This window comes from Lagopus muta, chromosome 11, assembly GCF_023343835.1.
Source record: "Lagopus muta isolate bLagMut1 chromosome 11, bLagMut1 primary, whole genome shotgun sequence".
Taxonomy (NCBI): Eukaryota; Metazoa; Chordata; class Aves; order Galliformes; family Phasianidae; genus Lagopus; species Lagopus muta.
The window spans coordinates 17456771-17480985 of NC_064443.1; the positions used below are offsets into that span (position 1 = coordinate 17456771).

The following is a 24215-nucleotide window of genomic DNA, read 5'->3' on the forward strand; positions in this document are numbered from 1 at the left end:
AACATTCTGAAAACTGCTCTTTCCACTTCCATCCCTCGTGAATACAAATAACTTTTGCTTACTAACAGAAAGTCATTTCCCTGTCTGAGCTTTGCATTTGATCTCTGCTGAAGCAGTCTCAAGAGGAAAAACGGAAATCTAAGAAGTTTGTGTGTAATAAGGATTTATGTCTGTGCTACTTCAAACAAACAAGCTTTTTTTCTTTTCTTTTCGAATATGCAAAATACGAGGGGCTTTTAAATGCTTCAGGACGACAGTCAGTGCTGGGATGCAGCCACTCAGCTCCCATCTGATGGGCTTCATTATGGATTTATTATTTATTATGGAGCTCAGGAAGCAATGGTGTGACCCGGGACTACACAAAATATTTCTATTCCTGTTCTAAACCCAATACTGAGTGGTGACCCAATTTCCAAGTAGGGAAGCTTTCTGATTACCTGACAGGAGCTCCTATTTGTAGGAAAAGAATAGCAAGAGCACATTTAATCTTTCATGCTACGAGTATGACAGCTGTGCTTTCACTCTCAGCCTGCTTGAAGGACGATCAGTGCAGAGCTAATTTTCCCACGTTCAAGATTTGCAGACAGGAATATGCACACACTGTAGTAGCTGTTTATCTGCTTCAAGCACTAATTGTGTGGGTTCTAGCACGAGTGCAGCAGGAGAGCAGTGTATTTCACGGTTTATACCAGTGAAGAGACACGCAATGCTCAGTGGATAAAAGGCTTCTAGTCCCAGCTGGGAAAATAGTTCCATTATCTCCCAGCTGCATAGACCTTCCATACGGCTCCGTTCTGCCTCGGTGAACACTGTGCCTTGCTGAGAGCTTGAAACAGTTCTGCAGAAAACTGTAAAGATCCTGAGACATTTCCCTGTTAAGATCTGTAAGTACAGAATTGTGCTGTCTACTGCAATGTGAATAATGCTGGGGGAGCTGTCTTTTTTCTTTTTTTTTTTAATCAGTAATTTTCATTAACATAAGGGGTAGAGAATGAAGAAAATTCACTGCTTTATTTATGTTGTTCTGTCTCTAAATGGCTGATGCTTCAAATGTATACATTCTTGGAAGAGACAAATATATACGTAATGAATTTGCATGCATGCGAGGTCTGAGTCAAACAGAGTAGGAGACTGTGCTAGTAACAGACACTACAGGTATATCTTCTTGAGAGTATCACAGCTCCATGCTGCAGTAAAACAGACAACACAGAGGATGACAGTGCTAATTTTGGCACTTTCATAAGACTTTGTACGGCATATAAATAATGAGGTGGGTAATCAGAGACCAGTCTAATTTCTACCAGCTGAAGGTGTAAAAGCAATAAACATATATCCTAAGAAAATTTAAGCAAGTTTTTAAAGGAAAAGTTCCCTCTCGCTCATTTTAACAGCTAAAAAAGTCAAGGTTTCAGCATATACTGAATCTTGGTTCTGCAAGATGTGCAAGAGTTTTAGTTTTGACGTTGTCATTTACAGCATACGATGCAGCCTTAAAAGAAATGTGACACTTCATAAAAAGTTTTGGAAGTCTACATTTCCAGAAGCAACTGCTTGAGTAGCACCTGCTGTTAAGCCATGTACTCCCATGGCACTCTTTAGGCAAACACCTTGACTCAGACAGTTGTTGCATGTCTGAAGGGTCTCCTCCAGCAGCATCTGCACAATCAGGCTGAATGCTAACAATTTCCTGCAGCACTTATGCATCTGAATGATTAAACAAGAGGCAAACACTCTGCAGCCTATTTAAATAAGTTGTTTGTCCTTTTGACAACACTGCAGCCAATTTCAGGTAAATATTATGAGTTAAAAAAAATCAGACTATTTATTTTTAGGAAATTGCACTTTTTCCACCCTTTTTATTTTCTTCCTTTCAAGACAAGGGAACTGTCACACCAGCAGTTCTTCAAGTTCTGCAAGTTCACCAAGTTGTGTGTATGTATGCAAACCCTGCAGCATTTATAATTCCAGGCACCACACCACCACAAAGAACCCATCCCCATCAGCCAGCTTTTGCTTTGGTGCTCCTGAGGCACAATTTCAGTGTCTCACGTTCTGTGAGTCTCTGCACCAGAGGTTTTACAACATTAAAAAGTTCCAACTCAGTACCTGTAGGAAAGTTAGCAACCATTGTAGATCAAATTTTATTGTTTAAAAAATAAAACACACCAATATATGCAGCTACAGCTTTCAAATGCTGGTGAGGTACTGATTGCCATGTATTAGGTGTGTTACCTTCCATGCTGAGGATGAAATTATAAATAATATATAACAACTTAAGTGCTTTAAATCAAAGGAGAGACATGTTTCTTCCAGCTTTACAGTCAGTATTAGAAAGGCTTATGGTGCATAGTAAGCTCCCCCAAAACTAATTTCTTGCTGCTGAAGCAAATGTTTCCATCACAAAACAAGGTGCCGGCATCCCCAAGAGGTCTTGAAATACAAAGTTATGTGTTTGCACTACATGACCACAAAACACTATTTGTACTTGAGCAGGAATTTTCCATTAGAAGGTCTGTCTCTGTCTTGAGAGTATACAGAACTATATCAACTCTTCAAAATGACATTCAGTGATCTTTTTCCCCCCAGAAGTATTAACTGCATGTTATTACAAGACAATATTCCTTTTGTTTAAAATCACGACTGACTTCATTGCAGAGGGTTGCTGCTGCCTGGCTGCCTGCTTGCAGCCCCTGCCCAGCCCAGCCAGCTGCTGCCCTTCTCACGGCATCCAGGCCCCAAACCCACCCACCTACCTCTATCCACATAAACTCCAGAGGAAAAAAACGTCAAAAATCCTTTTATCCGTTTTATCAAAGCATGGATTATAGCTAGGTATGAGAGCACGTTTGCAGCCTGGTGTGCTAGGCGCAAAGCAATCTCTTTACAAAGCAAAGGCTCAAGTAACTTCACACAGTTTTCCAACCACAGATGCCTGTGCTGGTAGTTATCTCTGGGATACCAAAAACCCAGAGCTGTGGGAAAGCACCACTCTGTAAACCCTTATCTCCACTCCTAACCTAGTGTGCTTCTGCAAGCCTTTCTTATGTACACAAAAACTTTCTACAAATGCAGAATACGCAAGGTAAGAAAAAAAAACTGCACCACTGAACAAAGTAACTTTGAAAAGCTGAACCATCAGAAATAAAACCAACCCACAGCATGGTAAATCAGGACGTGGTACTTACAGCTCTGTGCCTTGTTGGGGAACAACCAGATGCCAGCAGCCTGAGGCAGAGCACCAGGGCTGCTGCTGAGCAGACCAGCTCAGCACAGAGAGAGGTGATAACAGGATGCTTTTGCACAAAATAATAAAAACAGCCAAAAATGAGAATCTGGATCTACCCGTTTCAAATAGTTGGAGATCTCCAGGCTGAGCAGCCGGTTCCTGCCAGCTCTCAGCTGCAGCTCCCCACCCCACAGACCAGACCCAGCTGCTCGTCCCACCGGGAGATAATTAACAACTCTTAACAACCCATTCGGGGCAGCAATTCACCGTACAAAACTGTTCCTTTGAGGTTGCTGTAGGAAGCACAGGAGGGTGGATAACCCAGGCCTGCAGTAAGGGCTTTCTCTCATCTTTGCATTTATATGTTTGAATACTGAAATAATCTAAGATTCTTTCCCAAAATATTTTCTTAGCTTCAGAAAACACGGGAAGGGCACAGCAGGAGAAGCACCAGTCTTAAAATGGTCTTACTTACTTGAGCTCTCCTGGTTTAGCAGGTGGCTTTGGACCTGCCTTGCCCCGTGCTTTACTTCTTCCTCATTAAGATGCAGAGTCGTTCCCTCGGGACATCTCAAAGTCAGGATTTACATGCCTGTAAAGTCCAGAAGGGAGCTGAAAAGGACCTGCCTCGAGTCACCAGAAGGACAGAGCTGTGAACGAGCAGACAGAAGCAGCTCTTCCACTGGTAGGTACGCGATTGGGTTTTCACGAGTGCAGCAGTGTCCGTGCTCAGCTGGAGGGCCACAGACAGATGATCCCTCCTGCACTGCTGACAGCAGCTGTGCAACGTGTGGTCAGGTTGCATGTTATTGGCGTATTTCCTGGAGGCTTACTTTGTTTTGCCCTCGATGCCTCGGTACTCTAAACCCTCCGTGTCAGTGTCAGCAGCCACTGCTCCTCCTCGTGCTCCTGCCTGCACCCAGAGCAGGCTGGGCTGAGGACGGCATTAACACCGTGTTAGGCTCTTCTGGGCTTGGTGCAGTAGGCTTGCTGACAATCAGTGTTAGTATCTATCTGCCATGTATGTTTTTGGGGCTTTTACGTGGGATTGTTTGTATTTTGGCTTTCCTGCAAGAGAAAAATATGTTGCATACAGAATAGCAGCTGAGAGACAGAAACAGGGGGGAAGTGGAAGGAGAGAACAGTAATATACCTCTCTTAGTCTCTCTAATATGTTTCTAGCCTATAAAGACAAAGATAAAGACAGTCAGAAATACAGTTTGTTTTATTAAGATTCTTGACAGCACCTGCTATAATGCTGTTGTTAAAAGAAATGGAACAGCAGAAAGATGAGAGATGCAGTGCTACGTCCTTGCTGTTTACACAGCATAATAATATAGGAACTGATATGGTTGGCTTCCAGCTAACTGTTTTTATTAGCTATAAATGAACACATATGACCCAGCCATCCAGGTACACTATGGTCCTCTTGAGCTCCCATCACAGCTCCCAGAGGCCTTTCAAAGAAATAAAGATGTTACCTAACTGTTCCTAAATTAAGTACTCGTCTTGCTTTAGGACACCTTGATGTGATTAGGATCCATGTAATATATAAATTTCCTCAGGTTAAATCTGAGGACTGTTTCTTGTTTTTTTTTTTTTTCATGAGATATCTATCTTACAGCTGTAACAAAGGCACAAACATCTTAGGTCCTACCATTGGCAATGCCTGCGAGGAAGCTACCATGGGAAGGAGCTGGCTGGAAAGCAAGAATCCTCTTGTTGTAAAGGGTGTAACTTTATTCATTCCTATTCCAGTGCAGAAGTGGCTGAGCAGTGTATTTCGGAGCAGCTGCTCATCTGGGATTTAGGGCAGTGATCTCATAACTGCAACCTTTTGATGTGCAAAAAAAGATCAGTGGTTAATTTGCTACCCTGGATCGGGTGGATTACTCTCTGCTGTTCTTGCTGAGCCTTTCTCAGAAGGTTTTCCCAGGGTCAAGATGATCAAACCCTGGGGGAGATGAGCTGACAGCAGCCTGCAGTCTGGGATTAGGACCCTCTCCAGGGAACATGAGAATACTATTTAGGCAGAGCAGAAATTTCATTGCTGCTCATGACCTAAACTCTCAGCTATTCTGGAACCTTATTTCAGCAGTTTTCTTATGTATTAAAGAAATCTTCCTATATAGAATTTTATCAGAGCTAGTTCTATGTGTGAGGGTTGCTGCTGTGGTACTGAGCTACTGAACATCTCAGCCCATTGCTAACTGACTGGAGAGGAGTAGATTTTAGAGAAACCAGTGCCCAGCTAACGAGGAAAGCACTCTGCTGTGGACGAAGGACACACTGAGCTGATCTGTCAGCAAGCACAAGACGATAACCACTTCTTGTGGCTGATTACCAGCACCTTTTTCTTCTCACATTCCTGTGATTAACACAGCATACAGTTAGAGAGCCTAGCTGGGCAAAAGTTATGCATCAGTCAAAGTGAGTGAGTTTTTGGATGCTTAATGTTTATTTCCCCTTCAGAAATATCTTTTGTGCTTTTTAGGCTTTGTCCTATCCTGCTGCCTTGTCTGTTGCTGGGTCAGTCTGCCAAAAATAAGGATGGTTAGGCCTTGGGATATTTGCATGTGTTTCTGAAACCCTGGTACACCATACATCTCGTTAACCCAAATCCACTTCTCCCAGGTGATGTGTATAGCATATATGTGGTGCCTTTGGTGAGAGAAATGAGGATTAAAAGCGTTGAAGTTTCTTCAACTTCGTCTTTTCAAGCACTGTCTGATAATTCTACCATGAAATTAAAAAAAAAAAACACAGCGGGACCAGAGTAAACCTTGTTATAAATTGTGCTTCCTCCATTTGTAAAGGAATCCAGATAAAGTGTAGATTTATATCTCCTAAATGAGACTGTGCCACACAGGTTCCCCAGCATTCTGCATGGACTCAGTGTCCCATTGCATCACTCTGTTGTCTAGGTGGTCAGGCTGCAGGTGCATCTGCAATGAGCTGTGCTGCGTCCCTGCCCTCCTCAGCATCTCATAGATCCCAAGAAGCCTGTCCTAGAATGGGGATAAATAAACCCAAGCTTGTTATTTGCTCTGTGGGACTGTTCTCTGCAGAGGAGACACACAGCCTTTGGAGAGCCATGTGGAGCATCTGGGCTGATCTCCAGTACTGCTGCTGATCGTCCTTGGTGCGTTGTTGCACTCCTGTGGCCTGTCTGTCAGCAGCCACTAGCACAACTACTGTGTTAGAGTTTTCCTATCCTTTATAGTCAGCTAAACCCTGGATGGTAACTGGTGCACGCTGTGTGGCTTTCTGTAGTGTTACTGCTGCATTTAAGCTCTCCTCAGACTAGCCACGTTCTGTTGATTTCCTTAATTCAGGCACTTATCCCCCAACGGTTTCACTTTCCTTTGGATGATAATAGCAGGGAGGCTCTGCAGCTGCCAGCAGAACTGGGGGCTGAGGAAATGCTACAAAATCACCTCTCTCCCAGAAATTGTTTTGTCTGCTGGCTTAACGGGAGCACTCTGTCTGCACAGCAGGTTAGAGGTTTTATCCCTATTATTCTCACTTAAACTGCCACCTTTTTCTCAGCTCTGACATCGTTAGCTATGACATGGTGCTGAAGCTTCTCAACAGAGGTGACCCAGTCCTTGCTGAAGATATCAGACAAAGCTAAAAGCTATATATATGTGTGTGTATAAGCATATATATGTATTCAACTCTTTTTTTTCCGCAATATTGCTCACCTTGAAGCCATAGGGATGCACAGCTAATCCCACTAACTCCTTTCTGGTCCCTCTGTGGCACCATAGCTAGATGTGGGTTTCCAGTCTTTGCATGCTTTCCTCACCTAGAGTTCTGTACTAAATATCAGTATTTGCTAACTGTTTATCTGTGTGATTCCTGGGTTTGATGAGGGCACAGCCAGAGAGGAAAAGATGTGTCAGAAGGGTGTCTTCTGCTGAAAAAGGACATCTTCACTTCCCATACAGTTCAAATAGGAAGTTACACATTTTGTTTTTGCGCATAAAAATAAAGCCAAAGGAAAAAAAGTCATTCTTCAGTGATAGAGTTCTTGTAGGAGTACTGTAGTGCGAGCATTACTTGTCCTTGCATTTAAAGAAATGCAGTGAACAGAGTAAGGTCACCTTCAGACTGGGACCTCTGCAAGCACCCCCATTCCTAGGCAGGAGGCATGGAGGGTGCTGAGATTTACACCTCACCCCAGTGTTATAGGCAGATGTTCAGACCCTGCAGAGGCACAAGGAGCAACCTCAGCTTGCCTTTGTTTTCCTCTGCTTTGAGACCTTGAGTTCCTTTTCTTGTGTGTTTTCTGGGGAACAGAGGGCTCTTACTGTGCCCCCAACAACATCCATGCAACAGCATCAGGGATGCTTTGTCCCCACTGCCACACACCTCCCCACTTCTGTCTCCATCTGAGACATCACCTGGGCTTTTAGCAGCTGCCTGCAGCAAAGGAGAATCCTGGTTTATGAACCCACTTGCAATTGCTGCAGTTCCAGCCAGGAATAAACTGCTCTTACCCTAAATACTCCTCTGAGGACACTGAGCTTGGGGGAAGAAACATAAATGTGTTGAATCTAGTGCAAGCAGGGATAAGTAAGCCTAGTATATATTGTATAACTCTGGAAGGACGTCAGGAAAAGAGGTGGGAAGGGGGGGAGGGAAGGAAGAACAGCGGTGAACACAGCTAAGCAGTAATGGCCTCTTTATATTGCAGTAAATGTAATGTTTTCGTATAAAACATACACTGCTGCAGCTATGAAGACAGTAAAGCAAGAGCTTTGTCCAGGTGCAGGCCGTAGCCTGATACCACAAGGGGAAGTGAAACTGCAGCCTGTTAAAGCAGCCCCCTGATCCCAAAGCAGGGGGGAGCAGGCAGGGGCTCCAGGGCTGCAGGGAACCATAGCACACAGAGAGCATGGTTTGGTATGGCAATCCAAAGTGAGGAAAGAGACAGGATGAGCTGGAATGGGCTAAGCAGCACCAGGGGTCGTTTTGATCACTCAAACCTGGCGTAAAACAGGTGCACTGTGGTCAGACAGAGAGTCTGTGGTTCAATTTGCAGGGAAAAATGTTCTGAATTTTAAGCAAGTCTACTTAGGTAAGCCCCAGTCTACCACTAAGTCTTAAAGAATGTTTGATAACTAGAGATGTCGGGAAGACTATTGGTAATTTGGGATGCTCTGAGGAAGGCTATGGGGAGTGCTAGCTGCTGTTATTCTGTACTTGAGGTATTTCAGCATTAATTGCTCAGCTTTACTGAGAGATTACTAGTTTTAAAGTTGGCCTTATTGTTAGCCGAGGTGTTGAATAATGGATGATTTTAAACTTTGGGTTAGGGATTCGGGAGATTGATTTGGGAGACGTAGCCAAGAGATTGCCAAAGTCAAACTTCTGTCAGAAAAACGGTAGGATAAGAGTTCTGTATGAAGCATACGAACTCGCAAAAAGTTCCCTACTGACTGATTCAGGTGAAATATAAATGACTAACCATGTCACGAATTTACCTTTTGTCTGGCTGACTTTCTCAGCAAGATTGATTGAAAATCCACCTAAGCCCTGAAAGGAATTAGCAGGAAAATGCTTTGCTTGACAATGCTGAGCGGCCAGCCGCGATATCTGAAAATCAGCCCCATGCCCTGAATAATCAGAGCCCCCTGCTCAGTGCAGTGAGGTATATGGGCAAGTCATGTTTGCAGGCGACAGGTAATGTAATATGAATCACTGAAAAACAGCATGAAAAATATCCATGTCTTAGTTTCATGTGCCAGAAAGCATGTAAAGTAATACTGAGTGAAATGCACAGCCACTATTGCCCTCCTTTGGATGGAAAAGCAGCAGTTAATACCTGTAATAACAGACTTCTTTGTACTTCACCTCTTTATGTTATGAATCAGTAGTTTTTACTGTGTGCTTATGTAAAGAATACACATCTCCAATCCTTCTTCGTATATAAGCACTTCATGGCAAGAGGGTTAGGGAAGACTCACCTTCAACCTGGTTCACATCTTTCCCCCAGAACTCTGCATTTCATAAAACAGAGCCTTGTGCAAAATGATCCTCCTGAACTCTTGTTTCTCACCCGCAATTCCATGCAGCGGTATCACTCATACGCACAGTAAACCACTGACATCTCAGAGTGGAAATGTGGCAGCAGAGCTTTACAGAATTGTCTCACAATTACCACCCCAGTGTCAGGTGCTGTTTCTGGGCTTTGTGGTGAACCTCAGTGCTAAATGCCTTGCTGGAGCAGATTTGCGAGGCTTTCTTGATCGTGCAAACAGTGAACTCAGCTGTTTCCAGAAGTTGGATTGCATTGCTCAGAGCTGTTTCTGGTGACTGTAATGGAGATTTCTGCTTTCCTTTTATTTTAGTGTTTTGGAGAAACAGTAATGCTTTGCTTTTGGGTAAAATTCAAATCGATGCAAACCTCATAAGCCAATAAAATTTTATAGATTGTTATCCAATATGTAATTTGTTACACAATATCTATGTGGCTTCTGTTTATTGAGACATAAAGACTTTACTTTTTTAAGGTAGATTTTATGTGAGAAGTGCATAAGAAGGAATAACCTTTCATGCCTGTTGTGCCATAAACTAAATTACCCTTAACCTAAACCATTTATCATCTTGTGGCAGCCTAATGAGACCAAAATAAACAGACACAAACTGCCTGAACAGCAAGGGACAACTTTTATTTATATCAGCACAGTTGTTTGCTTGTAGCTTCACAGGTTGGCCGCATGGATTTTATGGTGGGTGGCTGGAGATGCTCTGAGCAATAACCGAAGAAAACTTATGAGGCTATAAACCTTGTGAAAGGGATTTTTTCACCCTTGCATCACATATCACAGGGTGTGAGTGTACAAGAGCTGTTACAGCATGGTTACATACTTTATGTTTATTTTCTGGTAGTAACTTTCTGCTGCATGTAACTAATTCCTGGAAGGGAAGGCGATGCTCATCCCTTGGAGCACATCTTTTCTTCTTTTTTCTTTTTTTGAGTCAGGCACATAACGTATAAAAGGAGCTTTTGCTCAGTAGGTCCTGCTTGAAGTATGAGGGTGCTGACCTACAGGTACAGGCAGAGCATAAGCTTATTTACTGCACCGTGTGATTATATCACAAGGTAAGTGAAGATCCTAATCTTTAGAAAGCTGATCCAGATCTTCCTGAAGTCAGTGGGATATGTTTCCTTGACTTTCATATGGCTGAATTAGAGCTTGTATACCTCTTATTAGCTACATTAATTACTATGTGATTCACCCTCTACATAATGTAACTGTGGTTGATATATTCTAATGCATACAGAACTTGAAATATACGTCGATGATCTTGAACACCAATGAGGACTGATTTGCTTATCAAGGAGATAAAAGCTAAAGCTAGTGGATCCCTTCAGACCTCATAGTTGCTCTTCCCTCTAATAGGTGATAAATTTTTCAAAGAGGAATAGGCCGAGAGAGGAATACAATCCATCCTTTTGCTCCTCTTAGCCTAGAAGTAGTAAAAAACTTGTGTTGTTGTGTAGTAACATTGTTTTACGTGTCAAGGAAAAAAAAAAAGCACACTGTTAGATCAGTACCTGTAAATGGATGTTTTCAAGAATGAAATGCAAGTCTATCATCTTCTTATCGTCCCTGTTCAATCTCCTAAACTCTTGCTGAACCTATAACCTCTGCTCCTGGAGGAAATCCTGGACTGTGAGAGAGCACAGTCAACGATCAGAGTGACGTGCAGTGTAACATCAGCAGAAGTTATTAGTGCCCACATGCAATTTATGAGTGCAATCAAATATGTGGATGACAAGAAGCTGGGGGAAAAGCTGCAATATCCCAGGAAACAATCAGCATTATTAAGAACGTAACTCTGGTAAAAGTCTGATTAGCATACAGAACTGCAGACACTTCACTTTGAGATCCTTCTCAATGTCTCTTCTTCAGGACAGGAAGCATATTTAAGCCCATTAGAGAAAGAACTCTATTTTGAGGTTTCACAAATATGCTTCCAAGGAAATGTGCAGAAGCATATTGATAGAGGAGCATGCAAAGCTGAAAGTGATACTCATGCAATAATTTTTCTGCAGGCATTGCGGTGGGTTTGATGGGCTTTGGATAGCATCAGATTGGAGTTCTTCTGGCTCATTTATTGCACGCTAGTTCTGTATGTTCATCCAGAGTTTCAAATGGCTAGAAACAACTATCTCCAAAGCTAGTCTGTAATTACTGTTGATATACAAACCACATTTGTCAGAAGCTTTCTCAGAAGTTGTGTAGTCATGAAGCCTCTTGAACCTTAGGAGAATTCAAGTGTAGTCTTCATTCTTTTTAGGTTTTGGATCCCTGTAGCATGGAAACACCAAATGAAATTGGGGATGGGGAAAGAAATATGACCATGGAATTTTGTCTGTTCAGATTTACCGTTCAGACTGCTCTTACAAGGGAAAGAATCTTCTCATACACTGTCGCAGCTCAGCAAAGCACCTAAATAGATAATTAGCATTTTCTAAGAGTGGTCCTTGAAGTACAGCAAAAAATGCACAGAAGGACCTGGAAATATGTTAACTAATAACCTCTGCTGTTAAAACCCAACTTTTCTACATACTTTGCAGTAGACAGACCCTGAAGTAGAAAGTTTATGGCCTAAATTCTGCTTTCCTGTAAGAAGTCCTTATGTTCCTCCTGATATCCTCTAGCCAGACATATTAGCAGAAATGTTAAATAATCAAACCTCTATTTTTGCAGAAATTTTCCCTTCTAGTGCCTTTACAAAGCATCAAGAAAATGCTGATTGTTGACGCATTTTTATTGAAGTAGAAAATGTAAAAGCAATTATTAAGAAATGCTCTCAAGTATTTATTGTGACAGAACATGTTTTTGTGTTCTAAGTATATTTTCAGCTGTGGCTTAAAACACAGGACAACCTTCCAGAGAGATCTGGGGAAATAACACAATTTAATAATAACTCCAAAAAGCAAGCCGTGCTTTTGATAAGGGCTAAGGAAATGATGAGGGCATAAGGTGGTATCCCCTTTATTGTATTTTGATGTTCTTAAAGTCTGTTTAAGAGGGACAGTTTACACTGTTTTACACGGGTATGAAACCAGAGGAAATCGGTGCTTTTTATATCATTGTCAAAAGGCAAAAATTGCTTCTTGATTTAGGATCCTTAGAACTGTATGCAGCTGTGAGAGCTTCAAGAGCTGCATGAGAGTTATTATATGCAAGGCTGGATCATTCCGATATCCAGGAGAGGATTTTGGTGCATTTTCAGTTATTTCTGCTACTCTGCCCTTGTAGCTTAGTTTATACTGCAGGGAATGACAATCCATGTTTTGAGGTGTTGAGATGTGATTAACCAGTGCACATAGACATCAGCGCTTAGTTTTTTATTTGGCATGCAATGCGTTCTTGTCCAGGTTATGGGTGTCTTCAGAGATGGGAGATGTCTCTGTTGTATGGAGAAGGTAACACTCCGCTACTTCTGGGTGTAGATGAGAGCGGCTGCCAGGAGGGCTGGGAGCAGAGCGGAGCCTCACACTCTGCAGCCATGAAGTTGGGCCAACACGAAGGGAGAAGGGGCACGCAGTCACAGTACAGCAAACGAGATAAAAGTGGGAAAGTACATTTCCTTAGATCCTTGTGCATTAATTCATAAGACTAAGTTTGTAGTCTGTTCCTTTGCACTTAAAAAGAAAAGGCAGTGTGAGTCTGGTCTTAGATCCACATGGAGGATTTTGCCTGTAGTACTCCTTTCTCCGTGCATGAGCATAATCCTTCTGAGACGCAAACAAACCCAATCCCAGTGCTACCAACAGAACATCGCCGCTCGCACCAGCAGCGATGCCTGTTCCTTTCTGAAAACAAGGCGTAAATCTTGGAAGAAAATTTGGCCTAGAACATTTCACCTACTCTACTAGAACAAAATACAGCCGTGTACGGATTAAGAATGCAGCATCTGATTAAGAAGTACAGAGGAATGCTTAGGATAGAAAGGAGACAACAGAAGAATGAAAAAGGAATGGATAAGAGCTAATTATAGCTGGATTTTCATCGTCATCCTTTTGTGTGGCACAACAGTAATGTTCTAAGCTTCAGCATTTCTTCCTTATGGTAATTCTTTCCTGTCAATTTGTGAATGTGGTGCAGTTTATGGGATTCTCAGGATGGTGTTTTGCTGAGGGATGTGTATCATTCCCTAGCACTCAGTTATATTTTGGGGAACTTAATCATAAGAATCATTTGCATAAGTGCATTGCAAAACAAGCGCTCCTTAAAATGGCCTGGGGTAAGATAGCTGTGTGTTTAATTCACTGCTATTTCTCCTTCTGTATTGTAACAGATCATTCGGCATTGTGCAGTTTTCTCTTGCTTATTGTCAGTGATCTAACAACGTATTTTGGTGCATAAAGTGCTGAATGGAAGAGTATAAAAGAGGCTTCTCAGAGCTTTGATGTTACAAGAAAACAGGTTAAAGTCCCATCAGCTTTCAATGTACAGTCTAATAGAGGAGGAAACAAAGAAGTGGAAAGGAGGTTCTAGAAAAAAAAACAACCCTGGATGCCACTCAGACTCTTGCTAAATATTTATATCCAGTCGTGGCCGGGTTTGATGCAGATAGTTTACATGGGACTTCACAGTTTAGAATTCTACACTGATACATTTTAAATAAGTGCATACGTTGAGGCTAAAGATACCCTAAATATGATCTCTCCCCATATTAGGAAATCCTAAGTAAAATCATTACTCTTATCTTACAACAGATAAATGTAAAGGCTTTTTCTTCCAAATCTCTTTGGTCCTGGCTCCTGTCTGTAAATTAGCATTTCCCCATGAAGCAGAAAGCTATTCCTACTTACACTGCTGGAGTATCCAATCCTGTTTACCTGTCAAAAAATGAGAACACCTCCAGAATAGTAAGCTCAAGCTTAAATCTCCTTACTGTGTCTAGGGAGAAAAAACATGCATAAATACTGATTACTATTCAAGCTAACATTTTGCTTTTCTAACATATTCTGAATCTATATAAATGTTCTGCTGCATATCCAGCAGATGCAAATGCATTGATACTTGCATGCATGACTTGTTTGGAGTGCAGCATAATTATCAAGAAATAATCAATTTCTAACAAATCATCTGCAATGTGCAAAATAGGAGTCCAGTAGTAATTAACATAATCAAATACATTAATATTTCTCTCTTTTTCACTTCCATGCTTGGTGACTCTTGAGAAGTCTGCTCACACAAGATCTCACAAGCATGATGGATTGTAGCAGAAATTCATTAATAAACAAATACAGATCAATTAATCTAAGACGTAGAATAACATAATTTTTAAGCAATGTTATGAAGTGATGAAATTGGTATATGAAGTGTGAACTGACTTTGAAGTAACTTTGAAGGAACTTAGATGTGCCTACGTAATTCCTAGGGAAAAGGAAGGTATATTCAGTTGTAGGAAAAAGAGGTTAGACTTATTTTGAATGTATCAGGAGGTTCTCTGAAATAAAAAAAAAAAGCCCGTAGCCTTATGCTTTTGTCCTTCTTTGTATACATTCAACAGCACAGCTCATAATCATTTTCTCTACAGTTTCCTAATCTAAAAGAAGTCTGCTGTAAGTTGCAAGTAATAAGGCTTAGGACTTCTTGCTGCAGAGCTCCTTACTCCTCTAAAATTCAGACTACTAATAAATGACCAAAAGGCTCAGTTTGGCCTGACCCCAGCATGGCTGTTATGTGTGGTAAGAGACAAACAGTTTGAATGGCAAACTATCATATGAGCTGGATATGGCTTGCTCAATGATTTAATTGTTGTTGAGTCATCCTGAGAGCTCCCCTCTTCCACTGTAGCACCCAAAAACCTCCTATAGAAAAGGCACTTGATATGGTGATGCTGTTAGAAAGTCCAGCACTTTTCTCCCTTGATGTGTTATCTGACTTCTCTCTTCCTTCTTCCCTATTCCACCCTATTCCACCATCCAGATCTGTTATTCAGGCAGAACAGGTGAATAATTTGGATGTTTGTTCCTGTCTCCAGACCTTGTCTAGACACTAATATAATAACACTACTAATTCTACTTGGGTATATTCCCTATCTCAAAATACATAGGTTATGCTGAATTAAGTCCAATTTCACATAGAATCCCCCTTGGTTATCTTCTTCTTTTCCTCTTTATCAAAGAGATTCTAAATGATAGTGATAAACAGAAATAACATCATCAGGGAGGAAGGAATGGTAAGGATCGTCATTTCATGCTGAATCATTTACTTCTTAAACACTAAGCCCAGAAATTAACTTTCCCTTCTGACACACGTGCACATATGCATGCAAATAAAATGATTAGAGACTTCATCTTAGGCAAATGGCCGTGTATGGTTAAGCTAGTCTTAAAGTCACCCTGGCATTACAGTCCTGCCTGGTTCCTATTTACATTATTTAGTATTCAACATAGTCTCACTGCCAGCTGGTCTAAATCTATCTAGCCTATGGGAGTTTGTACCCTCCTAGGTCAGCAAAGAAATAGTCCTAGTCTCCTTACTTATTGCTGTACAGCAACGTACAGCTATTACAAAATCTAAAGTATTTCCTGACAGCTCTCTAGGGAAATCTAAGGTTAATAATTTACATTCATAGTGCCATTAATACTTTCTGCCAGGCTGAAGACCAGCTGCTAATAAGCTGGCAGATTTCCATGTTCTTGTCTAAAATCAGCTTTGGTTTCACTTTTTGCTTTGTTTACAAATAAAAACCCTCATCCATGAATGCCCAAGGCAGAAGTGATGGGCAGACTCTCTGTTCCCCTTCTAGTCTCCTTGTTCTTCTTCTGAAGGACTGTATCCAAGCCCCTGCTTTAAAAGGACGTTTCTCCCTCTCTTCCAAAAAGACTGAGTTCCACTGGTGTTTACCTGACTGCACACTCACTTTGCAAATAGATTTTAGTGGACTTATGGGAGACTCTGGGAACGCTGTGCAACCACATTGCTCTGGTCATGTGAACCCCAATGAGTCCACAAAAGAAACTTCTCATTTCAAGTGTAGCATTTAATATTCATTCAGTACCACTCGCAGCATGTCGTGTCCTGCATTCTTTCATACTTTGTGCCTGGCATGTTTTGCATGCAAAGCACATCATTCCTCCCTTTTCTTCTCCAAAATAGAGAATATGAAAATGAATAGTTTCTTAATAAACTGTCCATAACAGTATTTTTATTTTTTTTTAAAGTATAAGAAGCTACTAACCAGGTGGTGCTGCTATGATGAGAAGCTGGTGCCTGTGCTGGGCTCGGGAGCCTGGCATTTGGTTCTGGCTGACTGTAATTTGGGAATAACAAACAATGAGCAACAATGAAATGAGAAAGAGAGATCATTTCAGATGTTAGAGCAATAAACTGCAATTGAGATCCCATGCCTGTAAATACACGATACATCAAGAAGCCAAGAACGATAAAAAAAAAAAACAAAAAGGGGACTCCCCTAGTGAGCAGTAAATTCCTGCTACCTGCTGATCAAAGGAGGTTTGTGAGCCATTGCGTGGAAATCCTGTGTGCCAGGCTCCAGATAAAGGCACCAGCAGGGTGTCAGTCCTTGAGGATGATGGAGGCTTGTTGCTGTATTTCTGTCGAGCAATACTTTGACCACAGCTGGAGAAATGGGAACCAAATGAGGTGATGTGACTGCATGTCACCACTGTCATCCCCTCCATAGTGACCAGTTGGAGGTGCAGAGGTGTAAGGAATGCAGGAAGAAGAGCTTTCCTACCTGAAGGATATTATTTTGTTTGAAAGGAGAGCACCATAAAGATATCACAATACCTTTAATATGGATTTTAATAAAAAGATCTGGGATATTAAATATGAGGCAAGCAAAAGATAAAAATGAGAACTCTGAATAGCGGACTTCACAGTGGCACAAATTAAAGCATTCCTCTGATACTGGCTCATATTGAAACAACTGCTGTGTGAGATCTTGAAAGAGGTGAAGTCTTCAAGATAGCATTGTAAAGGTTTATCAGCAGTTCATTTAATAACATCCCTATCCTTGAAGAAACCTGCATAGTATCTTTTGATGACATTCTAATTTTGATCCTCTTTTACTGAAGAAATGGGAATTTTTCTATTGACTTCAATTGGAGTAGAATCATGGTTTTTATCATTATTACACTGATCATATTTGGAAGGCAGTTCTTTGGAGTTCAGAGCCTTCACTCACAAATATTAAGTAGATAGTAAACTTTTTCATTGTGAAGAATATCTGCTCTTAGTTTATGAGTAATGTTTAGACATTTCATGTTTGTGACCATGTTAAAAAATGTGGTAATTAGTTCACAAATTATTCTCCCAGGTTTGGTGAATTTAATGCTTTCAGATCTCTCGCTTTATTTCATAATATATTGCATTGAAAATTGGTCTACACCTCAACCAAACCTTTCAAGTCTTTCTTATCAGACCTCTTCTATCTCAGTGTTTGTTCAGTAATTACTATAGACTGTACTGAGTGATTGGTATTGAAACTTCTAGTTGTTGGAAATTACCTATATGATGGTAACTTCTCACCTGTAATTCATGTGGACGTTGTTCTCTTCTGTGGCTTGCAGAAATATCTGAAGTTTAGACTGAGCTTCCGATGTCATCTTGATGCCTTCTGGTCATAAGCTGTGACTGAGTTACACATCTGGACCAGGAATATAGCATATTCTTAGGTCTAGCAACATATTTCATGCATTTTGTTTTTTCTGTTTTCATATATACTGCCTATTGTGCAGTGGAAGACTTAAACTTCACACAAACATAGAAGTGAAGTGGAAAATTTTATATGAGTTTAATTCTTCCAGCATGCCTGCAGGATCTGTGTTTCTGCAAATGCAAAGAGATGGTGGGTCAGTAGCACATAATTTTTTGGCAAACGACTGTAAATATTGCCTACAGAAACTTCTAAGGTTGAATTAGTTTTGCCTTCCTTCAGTCGCTGGAAACATGGCAGACATTGCTAAATGCTGCTATCATCTGCTGCAAATCTCTCTTTAAGGTTATCCATTTTGCCCCAGGAAGCTTTTGTGGTTGACATTTTTCTTACTATCAAGCAAGATAAGATAAATAATTATTCTGCTTTGCTTCACTCTGCTTTTGCCTCACTTCTGTTAGTTTATGAAAAGAGTTACAGGGCTAGCAAGGCAGTGTCAAAAGCACCTATACTCATCCTACTACAAAACCACTGTAAAAAACTGATTTTCCTGAAATCAGAAGCGATGATTTCTGCTAGGAGCAGAGGACACTGAGCAGATAATGAAATGAAATTGAAATGAAGCACAACTGTGGAGCAGTAACAGACCTTCTGTTTCTTGATATCACATTTCAGGATCCTGAAGATGAGGAGCTTACCCATTGTAAATGGATGCTGATCCTCACTGCCCCCAGGAATATCAGTAACAAAGACTAATGTTCATGAGTTGTATTTCTAAACTACTTAAACTGATACAATTGCTTTTTACATTATGTAGGGTAAAGGGAAGTGGCTAACTAACAGAAAGCAATTGTTCACTGAATATTTTAAGAGACACATACAATTTTTGCCTCACTTAAGTGCTAAATATTTTATGCTATCGTCAATTTGGACAGTCTTACATATCAATGATATTCCAGGTAATCTTTCATGTGCTAGAGACTGTAGGAGAGCAGAATATAAGTTGGTTTTGTAACCATACATTGTCTTCCACTGACTTGAGCCAAAGAGTGTTCATATACAACTCCAGGCTTGACAACTGGAAATGGAAATTATGGAGAGCGCCTTAAAAGGGGGAATGCAATTACTAGGATTTTATTTATGATGAATTCAGAGCTCATGCCTCCAGTAATGGGTTAAGCAGTTTATTTGAATGCCACTTAGTGTTCTGGGCGGTGTTAGCCTGAATTGATAGAGTATTTTAATTTCATCATTTCCCTGAAAGATATTTGGAAATGCATCTGGACTGAGGCCAGCACTTGGCACAGCCCAGCGTCGTTCTTGAAAGGCTGCAGGTGTGAAGATACACCCTGAAGGGAGGTATATTGCCTACATTACCCACGCTGACTAATATGTCTCAAAGTAAGAGACCAGTACAGGAGACAGAGCTGGTAATGAATAGAAAAGCCTTCACCACTCTTCAAGTGAAACCAATTTCTATGCTGGTTTTATCCCACGACACCACAATGAGATATTTCTGTCTTTATTTATCATATGTATCACTGCAGAGATACATATGATATACAAATTTGTATGATATACAAATAGCACTGTAATCTCATATGTCAAAAAACTGACTACAGTAGAGTTGATTGAATCAAATTATACCTTTATTTGTGCTGTGTATATATACACAGACTCATGTACATATATACATATGGACACATGCATATATAGAAACCTAATACATCTACATCTTGTAAGTTACAAGGAAACATGACCAGCAATGCTGAAATGTGAGAATGTGCAGCAAAATTTTATACTGCCCAATAGACATTGCTTTCAAAATGATTACTGGTATTGCATATAGCGTATAAACTGAAAGAAAAAAAATCAAAGTACTAGTAAATAAGCTTCAAGCAACATGGCTCACATGAGATAGCTGCACCTTTAGTGTGCTTTCTTATGACTTGGCTAAGCACAAGGGCTGTAGTTGTATTACAACGGTTACATTCCTTATCACTTAAGCAGTTTACTGCTGAAAGACGTTTTTATGCCAATTCGTCAGCCACACACTAGGTTTTTTATATCTTTCAGTCTTTATGTTTGGGTTAAATACAAGAAATTCCTGCATTGCCTCTTTCCTACAGAGGCACAGTTACTTGCAGTTGTGGATGTCCTTGCAAATGGTTGTGCTATTGCATTCCATCAGTGCACATACCCCCAGTGTTCCAGTGAAAGTGGACTCACTGACATCTTCCCAGGGCATTGCCTCAGTGATGCTCGTGGCACAGAGCACATGGTCACTACTGCAGTGCATTTCTGGGAAAGGAGTGTGTGTTTCAAGCACATCCAGGTTGTTTATGATTCCACTGCAGTCCTCACTGGACAGTAGTCAAAGACATGATGCAAAGCTTTATAATTGTCGAAGAAATCCTGCTGCATCTTGTATTCATGTGTTAGAAGAAGGAGTGAATTCTCTGAAGGATCCTTCATTGTGGGATGATGAATAGGTTCATCTGATGGAGGGCTGGTGGATCCAATTTGGCAGCTTGCTCAGCCCAAGCCTTTTGCCCATACACTTCACAGGACTACCAGCATGCCTTTATTCAGTAAGCCAGTTGTGGCATCATATCTGCTTCTTTTAATAGCATTGAATCTATGTGGGGAGCTGAGATGAGCTATCACAGGTACCAGTGTATAGTCCAGTCCATTGCTCCTCTTGCAATGGATGCCTTAATGCAGAGATGAGGAACCAAAACATACATACCATCACATGGTATATTGATCTCAGTGTCACCTGAAATACAATGAGCTGTTACGATTTAGGAAAATGTTTTGAAGATCCAAGATTTGAAGCCCCCAAAGGTTTTATGTACTGAATTTGAATTAAAAATAAGCTTCAGTATTTTCTGTTTCCCTAGGAAAAGTAAGCAATAGCAGTGAGAAGTGAAGAACAAATGACAATTCCTGTCCTTTTATGAGAAAAGGAACGTGGAAGTCACAGTATCAAACACCTCAGTTAAATACAGTGGGGTACTTGTCTCCTTTGAAATACAGTTCAGTAATTTTAAATAAGTAGTAAGCACTACAACAGCACAGGTAAATCTTGCTGGAACCTGTAAAACTGGTCTCTTCTGCTCTGGTAGTTACAAGTATTTGCTATTCAGTCTGTTATGGATATCTGGAAAATAGTTTGAGTGCAGAAAGTGCCTCAGGGATAAAAAGTTTGAAAAGAAAAATGTAGCTGTATATCATTGGCATTCATGAGAAAATTCACATTAGATGACTTCAAATCAGGTGCTCTGGAGACAATATAGAGATCAGGAGCTACGGTGTGCCAAGAATGCAAGCCTAGCTGGGACAGACTCATCTTATTTCCTGGCAGATGAAGAGTACAAAAGTTTGTAAGACCAAATTCAAAGATAATATAGATGTGTTGAAGCTGGTAGGAGGGAAAGCTGGAGCTGCAGAATAAAAAGTATGCATGCACTCTGTGAAATAGCCTCTTATCTGCACATTTTGGTACCTTTCCTCCTACATGTATATTTGCATACATGTTTCTATGGGTATTTACACCAACACACCAGTCCTGGAGCAAAGCTTTTCTGCCAGCACCACTGTGAAATTTGGCCCCAGCTCCCTGTTGTTAAACACTGCTTCTTTCACCAGGTCAAAAAGTTACTCCTCCTGCAAACATAGCTACATTTTGCCACAGGTAAAAATGTCAATTTGTTTGAATTTAGCTAAGAGCAAAATCTCATCTTTCCCACTGCCTGACAACCTCAGAAAGATGTCAGTTTGCCACCTGAACTGACTCCTTTTTGCTTTTACAAAAGCAGCAGACAGTTGTGGCAGAAATATGAAATGTTGCATGCTTGCATGAAAACTCCGGTGATGCCAGAAGTGTGTTTTCCTCTTCATCACAGACTTGATCTGCTGAATGTTTTGTTACTCAAAAATAAGCAATAGAAGAAAGTCTAGATCTCAAAATCTAAAGCCAAGGCAATGCTTTAAACCTTGACTCCAACACTGAAAGAATGGTCAGCATGTTGGCACTTATATTAATGTGTTAAATATGTCAGACAACTTTGTTAATAAATGAATTTTTACCTTAACCCTTCTAGATCACATTTTCAAGGAAAAAAAGCAATAAAATTGCAAGCTTAGGACACGTGCTATAAAAGCTTTCACTCTGTGTGCTAAGTGCAGTGCCACCAAGTCAATGCCTGTACTCATCTCCCATGTTTTGACTGCAGTTGTCAATGTTCCAGATATCCTCAAGGGAATGTTTGCTGTATGCAGTATTTTTGTGCCATTTCTTTCCAATAACATCAGCTGTGGCATTTGCAATGGGAAATGGCTGCTGCACGACCCCACCAGGCAGTGTGGCAGCCAACCAGTGGTTTTCCCTGAAACTCATTGCAGCCACTTTATTTCCATCTGTTCATCTCAAACATGCATCTGTGTGTCCCACACTTCACATGTGGATGTCTCAGGAATATATATGTTTCTTTCCCTTGCAAATAAGAGGAAGACTTCACAGCCAAAATACATCTGAGACTTGATTCCTTTCTTACCGACTTGTTTTCCCTAATGGAAAAACAACAAATGATGCTGTAACAAACATTTTTGTGTAAATTACATACTGTTGACAAGCGGATGTGCAATCAGTATTTTTAGGGGGGAATGTAATATTTCCCCTATGATAATATTTAACATACTTTGTGTTCCATCTATCTATCTAGACCGATGGTTCAAGCTGTGGCATAACAATTATAATAAGTGATAGTGTTACATCCAGCAAACAAAGACTATGATGGCACAATTTATCTTGTTACATTTCTTGATTTAATGCCAGTCTGGGGTTTCTAGTCTGAACCAGATTTTTCTTATGTCATAAATATTTCAGTTTTTTCATTTATTCTTGATTTAGTTTGACAGTAAATAATCCCATGGAAGCTGCTGTTGGAAAGGCGTTGTAAAAATTATTAAGTGCCTACTTGCCAGTTAGGTCCTTGTGTTTGTCAGAGTGAAATAAGTAAAATAGTTGAGTTACTTAAAGGAAATGTAAATATATATACATACATACATATATATTTATATATATGCAATAATGCCCGAAATTTGTGACCTTAGTAGAAGGGAAATTGCGATTCTGGGGATTAATCAATAGCTTATATGAATACAAAGATTTTTGGAAATATATTCTGAATGCTGTCAGCAGGAGGTATTTGCTTCTTGGCTTCAAAGAACTTATGTATAATTCAGAGAGAGGACAAGAGCAAACAAGGAGCTTTTTGGAAGGAACTGTTCTTGTAAGAAGGGTCAAGTGTCTTGGAAGAGGACACCTGTGATCAATCAATTGGGTTCCATTGGTGATTTCTTTGTGGTTCAGGATATTCAGAAAGCATGTGTGACGTTGAAGAGTTTAAGTCTTTTTTCTTTTGAGCATAATTAGTACCTTCGGTACCATTGCTTGGGCTGTCTTCTGACAGACAGCAGACCCTTCCTGCACCTCTAGATAAAACTGGGAGAATGGGGAAGGTGGGGACTTAAGACTTACACGAGAAGAATTAACATGAAATCCTGTTAAAAAAACTCTCCCATAACTGGCAGACAAAAACAGATAACTAAATTGCCATGTCTGCAGTATTGATCGGAAGGAGTACATTCTGTTTAGGAAGGACAAGGGAAAAAAAGATAAGATTTTTTTTCTAGCCTTAAATATCAGTGATGTGTACACCAGTTTCGAGATAAATATTGACAAACAGAAGAAAGCGTGTGAAAAAAAAAAGTATGATGCAATTCAATAAGGAAAAGTACAAGGTTTCACACTTAGGTAGAAATAATCAATACACACCTTCAGCATAGGCAGGAGGTTTAAAGAAGGGGTTAGAATGGAGCCTGAACTGAATGCAAGCATAGAAAGCTAGCGATCCTCATTTGGGACTGTGGGAATAGCAAACAGCAGATTGGCACCATCTCAGCCTGAGGGCTGAGCACAGCTCTGGGCAGTGTGCTGGAAGAAAAGGACCTGCAGTGCCAGAGGGCTCCAGCAGAGACAAGGATGAAAAGCAGTGCTGTAACTAGGATGGACGGTATACAGATTGGGAATCCTCTCATCCAAGATAGAATCGTGCTTTTCAAACATGCAAAGATATGCAGAGGAATCCATGTCTACTGAGAGTAGATAAATAAAGGCACTTGAAACTAAAGTTAGGAATAATGTCTGAACTCAGAATATTATCAGGGTTTTCTAAGGAAATTATGGAAAGCTTTGCATCGCTCTAAGTCTTAAAAGGTAGTAAATATTTGCTAAGGACTTTTTAGGTACAATTAATGTTAC

At 40.5% G+C, this 24215-nt stretch overlaps 1 protein-coding gene across 1 annotated transcript in view; it reads left to right on the forward strand.

The window, feature by feature from the left end:
• The first annotated feature begins 706 nt into the window (after positions 1–706).
• Positions 707–24215, forward strand: part of LOC125698838 (contactin-6-like) — a 139804-nt gene continuing 116295 nt past the window's right edge. Inside the window, exons 1-2 of the mRNA XM_048957669.1 lie at positions 707–884; positions 3721–3911. The gene's annotated coding sequence lies outside the window, so the exon portion shown is untranslated. The remainder of the gene's footprint in view (positions 885–3720; positions 3912–24215) is intronic.